This window comes from Typopeltis vanoorti, chromosome 5 (assembly GCF_054136105.1).
Source record: "Typopeltis vanoorti isolate ZY-2024b chromosome 5, IOZ_Tvanoo_1.0, whole genome shotgun sequence".
Lineage (NCBI taxonomy): Eukaryota > Metazoa > Arthropoda > Arachnida > Uropygi > Thelyphonidae > Typopeltis > Typopeltis vanoorti.
The window spans coordinates 32185072-32204074 of record NC_143553.1 but is presented as its reverse complement, the minus strand read 5'-3'; the positions used below and the strand labels follow the sequence as shown (position 1 = coordinate 32204074).

The window sequence follows — 19003 nt, the reverse complement described above, 5'->3', positions numbered from 1 at the left end:
ACTTATGCTTGGACTCGCCGATAGTTCTTTGGCTTGAAACTCTTAGATTTCGATCTCCGAGTTTCGTAAATGGCTGTAAAATAATGAAGGATTTATTATCCCCCTTAACTTAATTAACGCCGCCGAAAAAATAGCCTCTTGGCTCTTTATTGTAGTAATAATAATATATTGGTACACCGGTCTGGCAATTCGTTAGTAGGGGTATATGTAAGTTCGGTTCACTTAAACATTGGTATTCCAGGTCTACCTACTCACTGATGAGACCTCAATAAAGGTCGAAACCGGTCTGGATAGTGACCTCTCCTCATAATGTAAAACAGTAATGCATCTCCTAGGAGCTGCGTTTTATATTATGAGAAAATATTAAGGATAGTGACGGATCTTGCTCCACCTTTGACACGATTTGCCATAGTGTTGTACTACCCAAGTAATGACTTGCGCTTGGACTCGCCCACTGGAAACTTAGACTTCTTCGGCTTGGAACTCTTAGATTTCGATCTCTGAGTTTCATAACCGGCTGTAAAATAATGAGAGATTTATTATCCCCTTGACTTAATCATACTATAATTATCGCTATTTAAATCATTAGATCCGTAATAAAAAAAAACAAAACATGCAGACGATGTTGAAAACAAAAGAGAAGAAAGAAGCGGACTCGTAGCCCATATCCTCGCAGAACATTATTATTATGCAGGTATCTCCATGGAGTCAGAAGACTCATTGTGGGAGACCCAGACTATCAAAACAATATCTATCATACCTCTTCTTGAATTCATTTAGAGACGAAGCACTCACAACTGAGTCAGGCAATGCATTCCATTCATTCACTGCTCTCCAAGCAAAAATCTAGTTGTCACACCCTTGTTAACCACATTCTTCCTTAATTTCCAGGGATGACCTTCCTCTTGTTCTTCCATCACTATCACACAACTGAAATATTTCCCCTGCATCAATCTTATAAAAACCTTTTAGTAATTTAAATGTTTCTATCATATCCCCTCTTCTCCGCCTATCAACCAACCTCTGTAATCCACAAATTCTAAATCTATCAATGTAGAGAGCATTTTTTACACCACTCACTAACTTAGTCACTCTCCTCTGAGCCCACTCCACCACTTCCTCATCTCCAAGGAATTCAGGCGACGAGACTTGAGCACAGTAATCCAGATGTGGAAGTATCAACGCCTTATAAAGAGGAATAATAACTTCTTTATCTCTGGATGTTAGTGTATTCTTCAATAACCAAGTAATCCTATGTGCTATCTTGAGCAATGTGCCCTCTGAATTTCAACTCCCTATGCACCAACAACCCCAAGTCCCTAGCCTCATCAAGCTCTTGGAGTACCATTCCATCAATGTGGTAATCTTTTAATCTCAAAATGCATAACTTTACACTTTTCCACATTGAACTGATATCCACTATCTTTTGCCCATTTTGCCAGCTTATTTAAATCATCCTGCAAATTCTCAACATTAGCTTGATTTTTTATTGCGCTACCCAACTTTGCATCATCAGCAAACAACTGAATATCTCTCTTCAAGTCATTTCCTATATCAGTTATGTACAAATTAAACAATAATGGCCCAAGCACAGAGCCCTGAGGCACACCACTGGTCACCTGATTCATCCTGGACCCTACTCCTCCATACACTACTTTCCGGTCACTTTCCATGAGCCATTATCTTATACATATCACCAGTTTAGTATCCATCCCCATTTGTTCTAATTTTTGGAAGAGTATTCCATGGGATATCCTGTCAAAAGCCTTAGCAAAATCAAGAAGTAGCATTGTGTAGCCATTCCCCTTGTCCAACTCAGATGTCACTCTATTATAAAAAGTTAATAAATTGCTAAGGCAGGACCGATCTTTAACAAAACCATGTTGGCCCCTATAGTATCAAACATCACACTGTAGCAGTGGCATACCCAGGGAGGGGCCCTGTCCCTTCCCCCACCAAAAAAAAAAAAGAAAAAGGAAAGAAAACACTAGAAAATTTTTAAAAAAATCTTTTCCTAACTAAAATTCATTTTTTTATTTATGTTGTGGCGTGTCGTGTCTTCTATTTCTACTTATGAATTAGCGGTCACATAAGGTGGGAATACCCTATAGCTCTCGGGAATCATTGCCGCTGTGAATGCAAGGTGAACTAAGCACTGCTGAGGCGGACCGAGCTCTACTTCGTTTGGCCGAGCCGGATCAGAGGAGATCACGGGTATTGGCGATCACTGCAGATGCTCAGTCATATGTCGTTTACAATGCGTAGTGTGTATTCCCCCCCCCCGCCAAAAATTAAATCATGAGTGCTCGACCCCCTCCAAGATTAAATCCTGAGTGCGCCACTGCACTGTAGATTGGCAAGCTTCCTCTATGCCGTACTTAGAAGATAAGGCTTTTGTCAGATTGCTCAAGGCGTCTTCTGAGATGCCTTAAACAATCATTCACACACACAGAACACTTAATAGAAACCAATATATACTACATGACATACGAAATTCACCGATTAGTATAGGTAACGTAACGAACTCTCTTATGCCAGTATTTATATTCAGAGTTTATGCAACAATGTACAGAATGCACATGAAGTGCCTAATGATACACGTGATTAAAATATCAGTCCAGTAACTTTCAATTTATAGAAATAACGGCTTTGGAAACGTTTTTTTTGTGTGTGTGTGTGTGTGTGTTAAATATCTTCGTGAAGATGCTGTGGGCCATAAAGACAGTGAAACATGTCGGAATATCATTATATATATATATAAAATATTGATTTTAGCACTTCTAGCTGAAGTTAGTTCAAGTTTAATTTTATAGTCTTTAATGATTAAGTGATTTCATATGTCATATATGTCAAAATAATTAAGAGATTTCTTTTTTCGAATCTATATATTTTTACCAAGTTTTTCTTATTGGCATATATATATATATATATGTTTGAGGACTTCAGTAATCAACAAATCGACTTCAAAATCAAAATATATCAGGATATAAGAATAGACTATTATACTCGTATATTATTATTATTACCTAGCATCTCCAGGGAGTCCAAGGACTCATCGAGGGAGGGCGTCTACTCCACAGCTCTCCATCACCACCACTCAACTACGTTCATCATCTACGCCATTTACCGCTGACCACCACTAGTATTTTTCACAAACATCCGTGTCCACGGCGGGATTCGCACCCGCAGCCTTTTGGCTGGAGAGCGGATACGCTAACCACTCGGCCAGCCAGGCCGACATATCTTTTTAATAAATGCATTTCATTTACTATTAATGCTGTTTATTCAGAAACTTTTGGCAATTCGTCTGGTTCAAGCCTTCTCAAATGAGAAAGAAAAGAGCAGTATGCTTCCGCTATTGCCAGCATGGTTGGCCGAGTAGTTAGCGTATCCACTTTCCAGCCAAGAGGCTGCGGGTTCGAATCCCAGATTGCCAGAAGGAAGATCATATTGGCCAGTATGTGTCGGTTTCCGGTAAACAGTTCCTTCTGGCAATCTTTCCTTCACTGTTTACCGGAAACCGACACAGACTGGCCAATATATACACATAAACTTTAATACTCAATAAAACAGGGCTCTGGAGATCTACTCCAGTAAACATGCACCGGAAGACGAATTTAAAGTTATTAGCAATACCTTTCAAAAAAATGGTTACAGCCAAAACACTATTAACAAAATTCTTTACAAGATCTCAATAAAAAACAAAGACAAACCAGACTACAATAAAACTATAACCATTCCTAACATTAAAGGGACATCAGATAAAATAAACAGAATACTACAAAAATACAACCTCAAAGCCACCTTTAAACCTCCTGCAAAATTAAAAAGCTTACTCAACTCATCCAAAGACCCACTCCCTCCACTGGCACACCCTGGAGTATACTGTATTTATTGCACCTGTAACATACCATATATAGGGGAAAACAGGATGCACAATTCCTATCAGACAAAAAGAACATAAACAACACATTAAATATAATAATTATGGTGAAGCTGGCCTTTCTGATCATGCCCTGAACACTTTACATAGAATTGACTGGAAAAGCACTAGTTGTCTATCACACCAAAACATGGTATGAATGCAAATTTAAAGAAGCCTGTGAGATTATTATCAACCACCCCAATCTGAACAATAATGATGGTCTAAAAATCCCAAACATATGGAAGGCACATATTCGACCCACGGAACCTTCCTCTCTAAGAGTAACTATAAACAGAACTATATATAATCCAGGATCCTAAATCAAAAATAATAATTGTAATGCTAAAAATAGGACATCATTGTTACTGAAAGAAAACTGTCTATAAGAAAGAACGTTTATTCATGTTATCATAAATAGAATTTAGCTTGATGTAGTTTCTAAATATTTTTTTTTCCACTAGAGGTCATGCCAGTAGAATAACCTGTGATCCAATCATTGTTTCTTTAGCTTACTGTATGTAATGTAACTCAGCTTGTCCTGTATATTTGTATATGCTCCAGATGATGATCTTATGAAGATCGAAACGTCGGGAAATTAAAAGAGTTTTCTATAACACGGTTGTAAAGTCCACAATTTCTAAAATGGATAATGCTTTGCTCATCAAGCTTCTTGGAAACAAAATCGTGACGTTACTAACATGTGACCTCCAAAATCGTGACATAACTTGCATCCGGTTTCAAAAGATACACAGCTGGGCAACAAATCCGCAAAATCTGAGGTTGTCAAGGAGGGAAGAATTTAATTACTTTTTGATAAAAATTACATTAAAATTCTCCCATTAAAAGTACATTGCAGTTAGATATAACACTAAAATAAGGAAAATAGGGAGAGATGAGGGAAATATTTTACTAAACTTAGAAAATCAATCATATACTGGAACAAGTAAAGCAGTTTACATATCTTGACAGTCTTATTACTCACAACCTCAACAACACAGAAACAGTAAAATACAGACTTAACAAAGAGATGGTCTAATATGAATAAATTAAATAAAATATGGGAAAATGACAGCATTTCACAGGGCCTCAAACTAAAACTCTATAAAATCATTTTATACCTTCGGCAACGTATGGAAACTAGACATTAAGACTCAATCAAAGAAATGCAGAGAATCAGAGAATTCGAAAAGAAATGTTTAAGAAAAATTAATCGCACTCGTCAGAACACAAAACAAATGAGCAAATCAAACACGAATTAAACTATAGAAAAGATATGATAATTATAATTCATAAACAGCAATTAAGATGGTAAGGACACCTCCAGAGAATGTCCTCTCAGAGATTAACAAATATAGTCTTGAATGGAATCACTGGAGGAAGGTGATCAAGAGGCAAACCCAAAAGAAATTGGCTAAAGTTTTTTGAAAGAAGTCACAATTATCGAGCTTCAGAGAGCGATGACAGATATAGCCAGAGATAGACCTAGATGGTAATGATTACTTCATAGGGGACTCATCCCGTCATATGACAGATGAGAAAGAAGAATAATTACGTTAGTATGTAAATTAAGTTAAGGAAAGTTTTTTCACTTGGTTGTAAAGCAAAATATACTTGATAAGGAATTTTTAATCCTATATTAAGCGTAAGCCAAGTATCTTCCATGACAAGCATACTTGTATATAGAGGCTACTGGCTTCACATCAATTGCCTCAGCATCCCACAATACACAGCACAGCTCCTTTCGGATGTATATCTTGCTAAGTATTAAAAGTAGGGCCACTACCCAGAGCGGTTTCGGGTTTTATTGAGATTTGTTCAGTGGAAACCATATCCAGAAATATAACAAAATAAAGCCAACGTAGAAGTCGTGAAGATACATCACGTGCAAACTTTGTTTGCATACGCTTGGATGATATAGTCATCATCATTAGCCATTTTCTGTCCACTGCTGAATGAAGGCCACTCCCAGTCTTCCACTCATTCCTATCTTGAGTATTTCTATGCCACTGAGTTCCAGCCATCTCTTTAATTCCATCCTCCCACAGTCTCGTTGGTTTTCCTGTAGCTCTCTTTCCATCTCCAGGATATGGTCCATATCAACTTGGTCCATTTTTCATTGTTACTTCTTGCAATATGACCTGCCCATTGCCATGGAACATTTAATGGCTGTTATTATAATGTCTCTCATCTTAGTCTGAGCTCTGACCCAAGTATTGCACTTTCTATCTAGAATGTTAATACCGAGTAATGATCTTTACATTTTCCTCTTTGTAATACCCAACTTCCTATATGGATATGAGATTGGAAATTTATTCTAAAGTATAATTTACTTCACAACCAAGAGAAAACAAAAACTTTCCACAACTATCTCTGATCCAGAGTATTTTAAAAATGAAGCACCATTTGTTTACTTGTATATGAAAAATATGAGATTATTGGTCACTATGAGCAAAATAGGGGTAGGATAAAGAGGGGGGGTGGCATCACTCGCTACATTTCTGGCTGTGGTTATCAGATTGAGAAAAGTGACATCAGCTGTTGGTGATGTCATCTATATCCTGCTGGATGCATGAGTTATGTGCGCACCCTCTTTTGTTTAGTTGGAATGATGCATTATGGGTATTGGTTTGGGTGTTTAATTCTAGGAAGTGCCCTGATGAAGCCATTTGTCAATGCTGTCATGTCCTTTGGTTTGGGTTTGGAATTCTGGGAAGTGCCCTGGGGCACCAAGCTGTCGATGGCATCGAATCTTTGGTTCGAATGTGGAATTATGGGTAATAGGTTGAGGATGTAATTATGGATGATATTTGTCTATAGGTGGTAGCAACAGTTTTCAAATAATTTAAGTGTGGTATTTCATCCCTAATTTAGACTGGAGGAATTTTTAGTTTAGTGTCAAGATATGACATCACGAGTGTTTTGTTTTTTTTCTTACATTCATATTTTCTTGTGAATAGTTAGCAGTACGTGTTTTTCTAAAATAATTACTGGATATAAGTGTTCCACCCTTTTTCGGTCCTGTATTAGTTTCACTACGATTTGGTAATTTTCAATCATAAATATTTTTGCATGCATAATTAAGCAGAAATCCGTTTTAATAATCTTATATAAGTCATCCGAAGATTTTGATATGTGTATAATCAACAAGTGGAACTTAAAAGCTCTTTACTTTTTTTCCTAATTAAATGTTATTTTTTTTTTACTATAATTAATCAGAATTGTATTAAGGGATAAAATTGTGGACTTGTATATGAACTTCTTAACTTAAATATGGAGAACACACTAACACCAAAATTTCTTCATTTAAGTTTACAAATGCACATTTAATTTTACTGAAATATTATTTACAAGTATACTTATAGAGAATAATTCGAACATTATCTAGAAATATTTCACATGATTTAGTTTACAATCTTCACATTTCCAATGGGAAAAAACAACAACATAATTTTCAAGATAATTGTTTACTAATAAATTTGTTCATTACTGTTTCATTAAATTTGTTCATTACTCCATACATCTGATACAGTGTTAGCTAGGAAAATGCACAATGCCTGCTAAAGATTCCATGCATTCCATTGTCACTAACTATACACAATTGGTCCCAGTATAATGTTCGTAAATGTTCCAAAATAAAGAATCTTTATTAAACTGAATAAAGTCTTGAAAGTCTAATTTTACCATTGAAGAATTGAGATGAGTTGCTATAACCCGTCCCAAAATACAGACAGCTGGTAATTCCGATTCTATGGACAGTAGATGACAGTCAATATAATGCATTTTGAGTGAAAATCGCTCAGCTTCTGTGCAGCTGAAAGAGAAAAAGTTACTTACACTATTTCAACGATAAGTTCACCATCTTGGCATTTTAGAACAATACGGTCTTCGATGTAAAATTTATAATCTACAGATAACTGAGGATATCGTTCCAACATTGTCGCAGAATTTCCTAGTTGCTTCTAGATAACCACATCACACTGTATGTATCTTCCAAAATAGCAATCAGTTTCCATCCTTTTAGAGCTATGTGAGTGTTTTGTCTTGTGCTATTTTCCTGAAGAAAGAAAATTTCAATTTCTTTTGTGGCCCACCCATTATATTACTTTACCAAACACAACACAATATGATCTGGAATGAAATGAACTGAACTAAACTCAAAATGCACTCGAGTCTTGTCCCTTATAGGACAAGAATTTTCACATTGTGAAAGGAAGTAATATTTTAATCCTCTCCATTTCAAAAGAATCCTTTGCAGAGCAGGTAGCATACTTAAATATCTTATAGTACTGTGTGACAATATTTTTTTATTTGTCGTCTTTTTTAGTCCGTTTATTTCGATAGTGTTTTACTCTCCCATGAAGTTGTTCATTAAAATACAGGTATACTTCGGTTAACGAAGTCCGCAATTTCAAGCCCCCATTTTACGTAAAAATATTAACATTTCAACTCCCGGCAATCATCCGATTGGCGAACGCCGACGACTCGTCACGTACCTCACGTAAGTGCATTGCAATACATGATTATGTTCTCTGATAGCATTATTGTAGATTTTGTAAATATTAATTGATATTTTGTTTTTCTACCCATTTAGTTAAAATGTCAGAAGCAAGGGAAAAAAAGCAATTTCTTTAGAAACTAAATTAAATATCGTACAACGTGTTCAAAGAGGTGAAAGAAAATCCGATGTACCACATTCTTTAGGATTAGCACAGTCAACTTTAACAACCATACTTAGTCAATCAGAAAAAATAAAACAATCTGCTCAGAATTGTACAGATGTTACAGCAACAAAATTAACTCGCTTAAGGAGTCCAATTTTAGAAGAAAATGGAGAAAATGTTAAGTTTGTGAATAGATGACATGTCAAAACGTCATATGCCTTTAACTCAAATGGTGATTCAAGAAAGAGCATTATTTTTTTTAATCACCTGAAATCTAAACAAACTGAAGAAATTGCTGAAAAGTTTGCAGCTTCTCGTGGTTGGTTTGAGAAATTTAAAAAACGGGCCAGAATTCAGAGCGTAAAATTATCAGGAGAAGCTGCGAATAAGTTTCCAGAAAAATTAAAGGAAATAATTGAACGTGAAAATTTTTCACCAAATTTGGTGTTCAATGTTGATGAAAGCAGTTTGTTCTGGAAACGGCTACCATCAAAAAGCTTCATTTCTATTGAAGAAAAATCAGCAGGTGGGTTCAAAGCAGCCAAAGACCTTTTAACGTTATTCTTTGGATCAAATGCCTCCAGCGATTTTAAATTAAAATTGTTATCAGTTTACTATTCGGAAAATCCGAGGGCATTAAAAGGTAACATAAAAACGAATTTACCTGTAATATGGAAAGCTAATAGAAAAGCGTGGATTACCGAGGAGTTATTTACTGATTGGTTTGTTAACCATTTTTGTTCAGAAGTGAAACGGTATTGCCAAAGAAATAATTTTGAAGAAAAAGCTCTTTTGTTGTTGGCCAACGCTCCGAGACATCCTACTGATCTTAATACGTTAGACACATGCATTCCTGTCGTCTTTCTTCCAGCAAACACAACTTCCCTGATTCAACCGATGGATCAGGAGTAATAGCAACATTTAAAGCTTATTATCTGCATGGTACATTAAGCAATTTAATTGACTAGAAGATAAAGAGCAAATGTCAATTAAAACTTTTTGGAAAAACTACACCATTAAGGACACAATTGAAAACATCAATAGCTCTTGGAAAGAAAATCTTTAAGGGAGTTTTGCACAAATTATGGCCAGAAGTTGTACTAGAATAAGAAAATATAACATTCAAGAGATTAGAAATGAAGTTATCCAGATTGCTCAAATCAATAGGTTTCGAAAATGTCGACGAAGAGGATGTAAGAAATTTATTAAATGCAGAAGATGATGGTTTTTCAGTGGAAGATTTAGTAAAACTTGTTAGAAACGAAGCCAAAGAAAATGAAGAAGAAATTAAAGAAGTTCCTACCGAAAAACTGTTAGCAACCAAAGATTTAAAAAGATGCTTGCTTGCATGACATTGAAGACGTTTTAAATTTTTTTTCCAGTGAAAATGATCCTGATTTAGGAAGAAGTGTTATTGTTAAGCGATCAGTGTTAAATGCAATAAATCTGTATAGGCAATTGTTAAATGAAAGAGAAAAAAAGCATAAACAATCAACTTTAGATTCATATTTTATAATGTCGTGATTTTATCTTTGGAATGTAATATTGACTTTTTATTTAATTAAGCTTTTCTTTTTTCAAAAAAAAAAAGTCCTTCATTTTCTTTACGTACGAACGTATCCCATTATGGCCATAGTATTTTTACCTCTGAGAACGAAGTTTCGCTTAACAAAGTAATTTCGTGGAACGCATCCTGTTCGTTAATCGAGGTATACATGTATATCTATGACAGTTTATCACATAATTATACCATACAGCAGACGCTATAACTTCTTATCAAACTATTCAGTCGCCAGGTAAAAAAGACTTATAAAAACATTAACTAAGTCTTATTTCCTATGAACATTTTTTTTTTTTTTTTCACATTTGAAAGCCCTTTGTATTCTGTCTAGATATTATTTATTCTGAATGGGAGGGGTGGCATTAAAAAAAAAAAAAAAAAAAAAAAAAAAAAAAAAAAAGATAATGATCCGGGAAAGTTACAGGACTTTTTCCATCCTAACAATTTTTTGACATATGAGTGACAGAAATAGACACTTCAAACATCAAAAGGGTGTAAGAGCAAGTAATATTATTGGTAAGACTCTCCATGCATTTTTCGAAGAGAAAGCCGAAAGCTGACGACTATGCTCATACATCTAAAGAAGATATATTTTCTTTTTACACAGTTGTACATGATCAAAGTTCTAAATCATGTGACTGTCGGTCGAAGCTAATTTCAAAACTTTATGTCCAAAACTAATCCAGTGCCAGAACAAAAACAGAGGCCATAGCTAATAACGTAATTGTGGCTTTTGTAATGGTAAAGTACAAAATGAATTAAATAGTGCCAATTTTGTTACTATATCCGTAGATGCCTCCAACAGTCTAAAATATTTCTTCCACACTTTGGAGTTAAAGTACGACTGATAGAATTTGATTTTACAGGAGCTATTTTAACCCAACAGGTGACTAAAAGTCTTAAAAAGTTTGGTATAGAAAATAAAATTGTATCATACTGTGCCGATAACACAAATTTTGGGAGAATGAGAAGTCAGGGCAAAACTAACGTTCATACAAAGTTACAACAAGAAATGGGCAGAAATCTTTTAGGAATTGGGTGCTGTGCTCATATTGTTCACAACTGTGTGCGAGTGGTATTGATCAATTGCCTTTTGATATAGAAATGATTGTAATTAAAATATACAGGCATTTTTACAGCAAGAGTAGCAAAACCAAAAGAATTTTCGAGTTTGCAGACATTGAGTACAAAAAAGTATTGTCACAGTATTACAAGATTTTTAACTTCCTTTCACGTGTGAAAATTCTTGCCCCAAATTAATCAGACTTTTTTTTTTTTTTTTGAAAATATACTTAGTGAATTATTAGCCTTGTTTGTTCATGGCAGTCTTCAAATTTTTCAAGAAAAACTGTGTCAACTTTTGAAAAAATAAAAATAAAATGAAATTTCAGCTACAGAAGTAGCTTTGAAGTACAAAGAATTGAAAGTAAAATTAATAGCCAGAAGAGACAATAACTTCAGCCTCCAGCTTCAAGCAAAAGCTGTCTCTGAATGCCAACGAAGAAGACGTAAATGAAGATTTTGAAAGCATATTTTGAATTTTTATGAGAAATGTATCCCTTATTTAGAAATGTGAGAAAGCAGTCTCGAAAATACAGAGCAGTTTTCTTAGATACAATTAAGTCGGGATTTTCAGCTTCAGATGTTGAAGCATCTGCAGAATTTCTTAATTGCACAGCTCCTTCCAAAAAAGCAGTTGTTGGAATAGTCAAAATTTTTGATGATGTTTCAATTATAAAAATAATACTGCAAGATTTAAAAAGTAAAATTGGAAAAAAAACAAAAAAAATCAGTCAGATAGAAAAAATATAGAATATTGGCCAAATCGAGTGTTGTTAATTTATGGTTTGAGGTATTCAAAATGATTAAAACAAATGGGAGTGAATGTCAAAACTTTGAAAAGGTGATGGAGTTCATCTTTTGCTTGCCGGCATCAACAGCGCCAATTGAAAGAGGTTTTTCCTCTGATAAACAATATTTGGTCTGCTGATCGAAATAGACTTTTAACCAAAAACACTAAACGTCTCCTTGAAATAAAAGTGAATTCAGATGTCAATTGCTCGGAGTTCTATGAACTGATAAAAATGACAAAACTTTTTTAAAGAAAGTTCATTCCTCTGGAAAATATGAATGGTACAATTAAAATGAATAAATATTTATTTGAAGGTAGACATTTCATTTGTCTTTACAATTTTTTTTTTTTTTTTGTCGACATTTTTGTCCGTATTTTGCTCTCAAGAAATGTGGTTAGACACTTTCTTGAGACACTTAAGGTTAAGTTCATTCTGACAAACTACCCCATTATTAGAATCATGCTTACAATATCATACTAGCAATGGTCAGTTAATGCATAATAAAAGATTATTGGAAACAGATATTTCTGCTTAATTATGCTTGCAAAAAATTTTACCATTGCAAATTACCAAATGGTAGTGCCATCTGTTCACTACAGTGAAATTAACGAGAATAACGTGTAAACATCCCACTGTGATCCCTAAAGACAGAAAAGTGCTTGCGAATTTCATGTAGAACGTTGAACATTTCACAGAACCGGCTTTCTGCACGTTTTAGTAAACTGTGAGTCGAAATGTGATGGGTTTTACATCAGTTGCAGGATGCAATAATCGGCAAGAGTGTGATTCTAACTTTTCTCAGATTGTGCCTTACTGGATTACAACAAAAACAACCTGGAGTAGAATGAATTGCCACCGTCAAGCATACGGAAAAAGAGGAATGACTCAAGGAAGATTTCTTTGCTACTCTAGATAGAACAAGCAACGCCAAGAATTGTAACAGGAGGAGCTTGAGTGTATCAGTGAGGAGGAAATATCCACCTTAAGAAAAGAAAAGAAAAAGCAACCAGATTTATCATCGTTGGTCAACTAATTTTTCTATCCCTCTTTTTGTATACCCTAGAGTACAACTCAGAAATCCGTTCCATTTGTACAAAGTTCTATGAGGAAGAACTGGAGGCGAACCTTCCATTACAAACCAAATAAAATAATCTCCATTTGGGTTGTAATGAAATTCCATAATTATGGAATAATCTCAGTTAATGGTGCAGGCAATGACAGCAGACAGTGTATCTGTATCTTCTGACAGTCCGCATCAAGTGCTACGTTAATCTCATTTACAACTAACTGCTCATTCTGTCCGCTATCGGACTAATCGATATTTAACATCTCATTGAATCGGATTCATATGTAGATAGTCAAGCATATCTTCCCTCTTCTGTAGCTACTTGAGTTTTCCACATCCAGTCAGATTACAGGATAGCGATCCCAAGTCCCCATATTATTTCAAGCCCCTCCTATTTCACTTTTTTACTATTCTTTCACTATTATTCCTATAGCGGAGTAAAAAAAAGAGAGAGAGAGAGAGAGAGAGAGAAACAGCAGGTACAATGTTTATTACTATTAATACGTGACACTCCAAAGAGTCCAAAGACTCATCGAGGGAGGACCCCTACTCTACAACTCTCCGTCTTCACCAACTACAGCGAACCGCATCATCTACACCAACGCCATCTACTACCCACCACCACCACCAGTATTTGCACAGACCATCACAAACATCCATCCCCACGGCGAGCGGGATTCGAATCCGCAGCATTTTGGCTGGAGAGCGGATAAGCTAACCACTTGACCAACCAGGCTGGCATTGTGATACACTAGTCTGTGAAGAACAATAGTGTATATTATAATTACTGGACTGAAAGATTAATATAAATTAGAGTCAAAAAATTAAGAGGTGACATAACAATAATCGAGGCACATGCACCAGAATAGGAGAAAGAAGAAGACAGTAAAACCTTTTACAAATAACTGCAGAAAGTCATAAATAAAAGAAATAAAACAATCTATTTACTGGGAGATTTAAATGCCAAAACAGGAAACAGGAAATACGGAACAAACATAGGGAGATTTGGTGAAGATACATGTAATCAAAATGGAGACAACTACGAGATTTTGACATTTATAATAATATGAGAATAATGAAGTCGGTATTTGAGCATAAATAAATACATAATATACATGGTCAGCCAGAGGATTTACATCAGTTATTGACTATATCATCGAAACTTTAAATTAGCCGAGTTAATCCTAGATGTAAGAGCATATCGAGGCCTTAAATTAAACTCTTATCATTATATGGCATTGGCAAAACTTCGATTTAAACCAAAATAGCTAAAAATAAACAAAGTAAAAAATAACTATCAACCGAGTTACAAAATGTCCTCATTACAAGATCCCCGTACTAGGCAACAATATCGGAAATGCACTGATTGGAAAACAGAAATCATACATGAATCAAATGACATAGACGAGGAATGGAAAATTTTGAAACAAATCCTGACAAAAGCAGCAACAGAAAACTCAGGAATTGGATGAAATAGGTAAAAAAAAGGTCTGCGAAACTGACAGATAAATTCCAAAACAGTAGAAGCAAAAATAGAGTACAAAACAAACAGTAGAAATGAAACGGCAAGGAAATATACAGATATACATACGAGGGTGGTCTGAAAAGTTCTCGGCCTAACAATGAAAAAACGAATTTATATTTCACGTGGATGCTTATGACAGATGTATCAACATAGAAAAAAAAAATCTTGCCGATAGTGTTGCCATCTATGGTCGAGTGCGAGAACTTTTCCAACTACCCTCATACATACGCACATATCAGTGGTGACGCGTGCCCATTTTCGATGGGTGTGCTGTCGTCGCTTACGCAACCCGTGCTACAAAAATTCACGTCAGTTTGAATGTATGATTGCACTTTTATCGATGTATAAAAGTTTTAAGAGTGTATAACACATCGGTGCGCATCTTAATGAAATATTGCAGGATAACTTTGAATACAATTTATTAATTAATTTTAACCAAATCTGCGCAGAGTGAGGGACAATGTGTTTGTTTTAAGATACTGTGTATTAGAAAACAATAATGACAGAGAATGCTATCTTTGGTATATCTGAATTACTCAAAGGTGTAAAGTTTGGAAGAGGAAAACGAGGCTTACCTCCTTCGACTACAATACTGTTTCCCATTGTAAATATGGGCAAAAAAGTTATAAATTTATCGAAAATTATATATTAAAAACTTGTCTATATTATACATACAAACTTGCCGACAACCTCAATTCATAGCACACAAAACGGATGACACTCAGAAAACGAAAACAGCAACACATGACAAATGATAAGGTTCAATTAGATTGGTTGACATAATAACCAATCATAACCTCTAAGTGATATTGCCTCAGAGCTCACCCAGCCTTGCCTTCTGGATTTAAAACTACTAGAACATCAAGAATTTGACCCACTGCGCCATCTGTAAATCTTTTCAAAGGGCTCAAAAGTGTATGTATTTTGAACACATACCCGGGCTATTAACACAAATGTAATGCAATGTTTACTCGTCGAAAAGTGTTCTCTTCATGAAGCATTAGTCTATTGTGTTTACTTTTAAGAATCACGAGAAGTCTGGAAACAATTAGGAGTCTTTAACGACAATAAATGCAAAAATATAATATCAGTGATACTGTTATTCGGTGGATGAGCACCGCACACGTGGAATATTCTCCCCTGATATATATATAGGTATGTGTGTGTGTCTTTTATGCATACATAATCTTATATGTCATCTCTATTGTTCTATAGAACAATTTTGTAACAGAACTAGAAATATATATATATATCTACGGATATACAACAGAAAATGATATATCATTTTCTGTTGTTACTATTAAATATATAATATAAAAATATTATATGTTGTATACATACAAAATATTCCGATATAAGAACGAAAGAAATACAATAAATAAGATGGAAAATAAGAAAACACCAAGCGAAGACAATGTAAACATGAAACTATACGAAAAGACAGGTGAAAAATTTAATGAAAGACTTCTGAAGTTCTTTAACATGGTCTAAATTTCTGGACAAAACTCTAAACTCTTGGGGAAGCACTGGGTATCCAAATTTATAAAATAGAAGGGAATTTCAAAAAGAAACACACATGGCCTTCATTGATAAACGAAAAAACCTTTGATAAAATTAAGAGACAAAAATTACTTATAACATTAAACCATCTAATACCAAACCAGCTCTTAAAGTCTATTCAAGAATAACACACGGGAAATACAACAGCAGTCAAATCAGAACAAATATCAGAATGGAAAGATACTGTATATCAAGAGAAGTACGGCAAGGATGTACCCTATCACGTCTGCTTTTTAGCAATTATATATATATATATATATATATATATATATAACAATCTGGAAACAGTATAATCAAATTGATATACAAATAAACCAACAAATTAAGATAGATCGACTATTATTTGATCAAATTAGATGATCAAATTGTATTAAGTATGCAAAAGATGATCTACAGAAATCAGTAAAATCATTAAATGAAATTTCAGAATAACATAATATGTGGCTAAATAAAGGGGATAAAAATCCCTTATTATTTTAGCCAGTATGCAAAACTCTGAGATCGAAAACTACGATCTAAGAGTTTCATGCCAAAGAACTATCGGCGAATCCAAGCGTAAGTGAACACCTGGTAGTACAACACCAAGGCAACTCGAAGCAAAGGTGGAGCAAGCTCCCTCACTATTCTTGATATTTTCTCATAATGTAAAACACAGCTCATAGAAGATCTAATACTGCCTTACATTATGAGGAGAGGTCACTAGTAGTAGGGGTGGCACTTCTGACCAGATCGAGATAAGATAAGGAATCGTGACTGAGATGATGACGTCATTGTATGTGAGGTCATGAGTTTGGAATTTCCCTGGGGCATATGTGTCAATTGTTTCAGTTCTTCTGTTTTGGTTCGAGTATGGAATTATGGATGATGGCAGCAAGATAAGGATTCGTGTTGTGATTGGTGGGGCACTTCTGACCAGATCAAGATAAGATAAGGAATCGTGACGTGTTTGGTTCTTCATTTGATGACGTCATTGTGTTGTGACGTCATGAGTTTGGAATATTTGGAATTTCCCTGTGGTCATATGTGTCAGTTCTTCTGTTTTGATTCGCGTATGGAATTATGGGTGATGATGAGAGATAAGGATTCGTGTCGTGATTGGTGGTGCCCTTCTGACAAGATCAAGATAAGATAAGGAATCGTGACGTGGGTGTGTGTTGTTATGAGATGTAGATAGGTGACGTCGTTTGTTAGTTGTAAATAAGTGACATTATTGTTTTGAATGGAAAGGAAGATATATTAGTGGATAAGGAATCATGTCGTCATTGGTGGGACACTTTTAACCTGATCAAGATAAGATAAGGAATCGTGACGTGGATGTGTGTTGTTATAGAGTTTGAAATGTTTGGAATTTCGCTGGGCGCTCGTCTGTCGGGGACATCACATGGTGTGTTTGGTTCCTTTAAGCAATGTGGGTGTTATTTAGATAAGAATCGTGACACGTTATGTGTTTGGAAATTTCTGGGGAACATATGTCTCTCTGTGATATCACATGGTGTTTTGGTTTGCCTATGGAATTGTGGGTGATGTTTTTGAGATAAGATATCTTGGAATTTTCCCAGAGTGACACACATCTGTCTTTGTCATCATGTTTTGTGTTTGGTTGTCTATAGATGGGTGTACTAATTTTCCAATATAGTTTGGGGTATTTCTTTCCTGTTAAAGGGTGGGAATTCTTAAAGTAAGTCGTGATGGCAGAAGTGTTTAGTTTTCTGAATAATTTAATTATATGCTGGTGTCCCTCAAACACACACACATTAGACATGAAAAGTTGCTAATGTATCGATGTTGATACTCTGATATGTACCCTATGATTATTCTTATGAAAAAAAATATATATATATATATATTCAGTATTAGAACATACGAGCAGTGATTATTACAATTATCAATTGTTATGTTTAAGTTTTAAAAAAAAAATTTCCAATACATTTTGGTATATTTCTTTCCTGTTAAAGGGTGGGAATGCTTAGAGTAAATTCGTGATGGCGGCTATATTTAGGCTTTTCTGAATAACTTAATTATATGCTGGTGTCCCTCAAACATACTTTTTTTTTGCACCGATGTTATCACTATCAGTTGGAGGTTGGAAGTGATATCACTAAAATATTATTGGCAAATGACAATAATAGAAAAAATATTTGTACTCTCCAGAGATAACACATATACAAATTTTACCTTTCCCCACACAAAGTAAGATAAAAACACACCAACAGTATATCCAACAGCATGCGAAAACATGTCGTTGAGTCAATTGCGCAAAAGGTTCATTTTTGAAGGAATGGTCAGGGTAGGGCATGGTAAGTGTAAATAGTACTATAAGAAAATACCATAGTCGAGTGACTTTGGACTTAAGGTAATCGTTCATCCACTGCAGCTGCTGTTTTGTGTTTGGTAATGTAAAAATAATGGGTGAGCCACAAATTCTTTGAAAGTTTCTTTGTGAAAAGTTCTAATTGTTTAGAATTTTGTAAACGAAAGTTACCATAAAGTATACGATCAGAGCTAATAATCAGTGAAATAATAATAATAATAATAAATAACTATTTATTTGTGGTGCCATATGAAGTAATCTAAGAAGAAGAATGAAGGAAAACGATTATGAAAAATCGACAGTGGGTGAAAAATACGAATTTTCAGTTATCATTGGGATAATTGACTGCCAATTTCTTTTGAATAAGAGTTCAAATTTATTTCCTAAAGAAATTTGTATTTCTGATGGAATTAGTGTAAGATATGCATTGACAAAATCACCTTGTAGTTGGAAAGAATTACCTGAAAGAGTTAAAAAACAGAATTCTTGGTTAATAAAATATAACCATCAGCTGAAGTGGGAAATCGGTTCACTATCTTTG

The 19003-nt window shown here is 34.8% G+C and overlaps 1 protein-coding gene across 4 annotated transcripts in view; it reads right to left on the bottom strand.

Moving 5' to 3' along the window:
* LOC150106293 (hexosaminidase D-like) overlaps positions 1-19003 on the bottom strand; it is a 176766-nt gene that overhangs the window by 9172 nt on the left and 148591 nt on the right. The window lies entirely within an intron of this gene.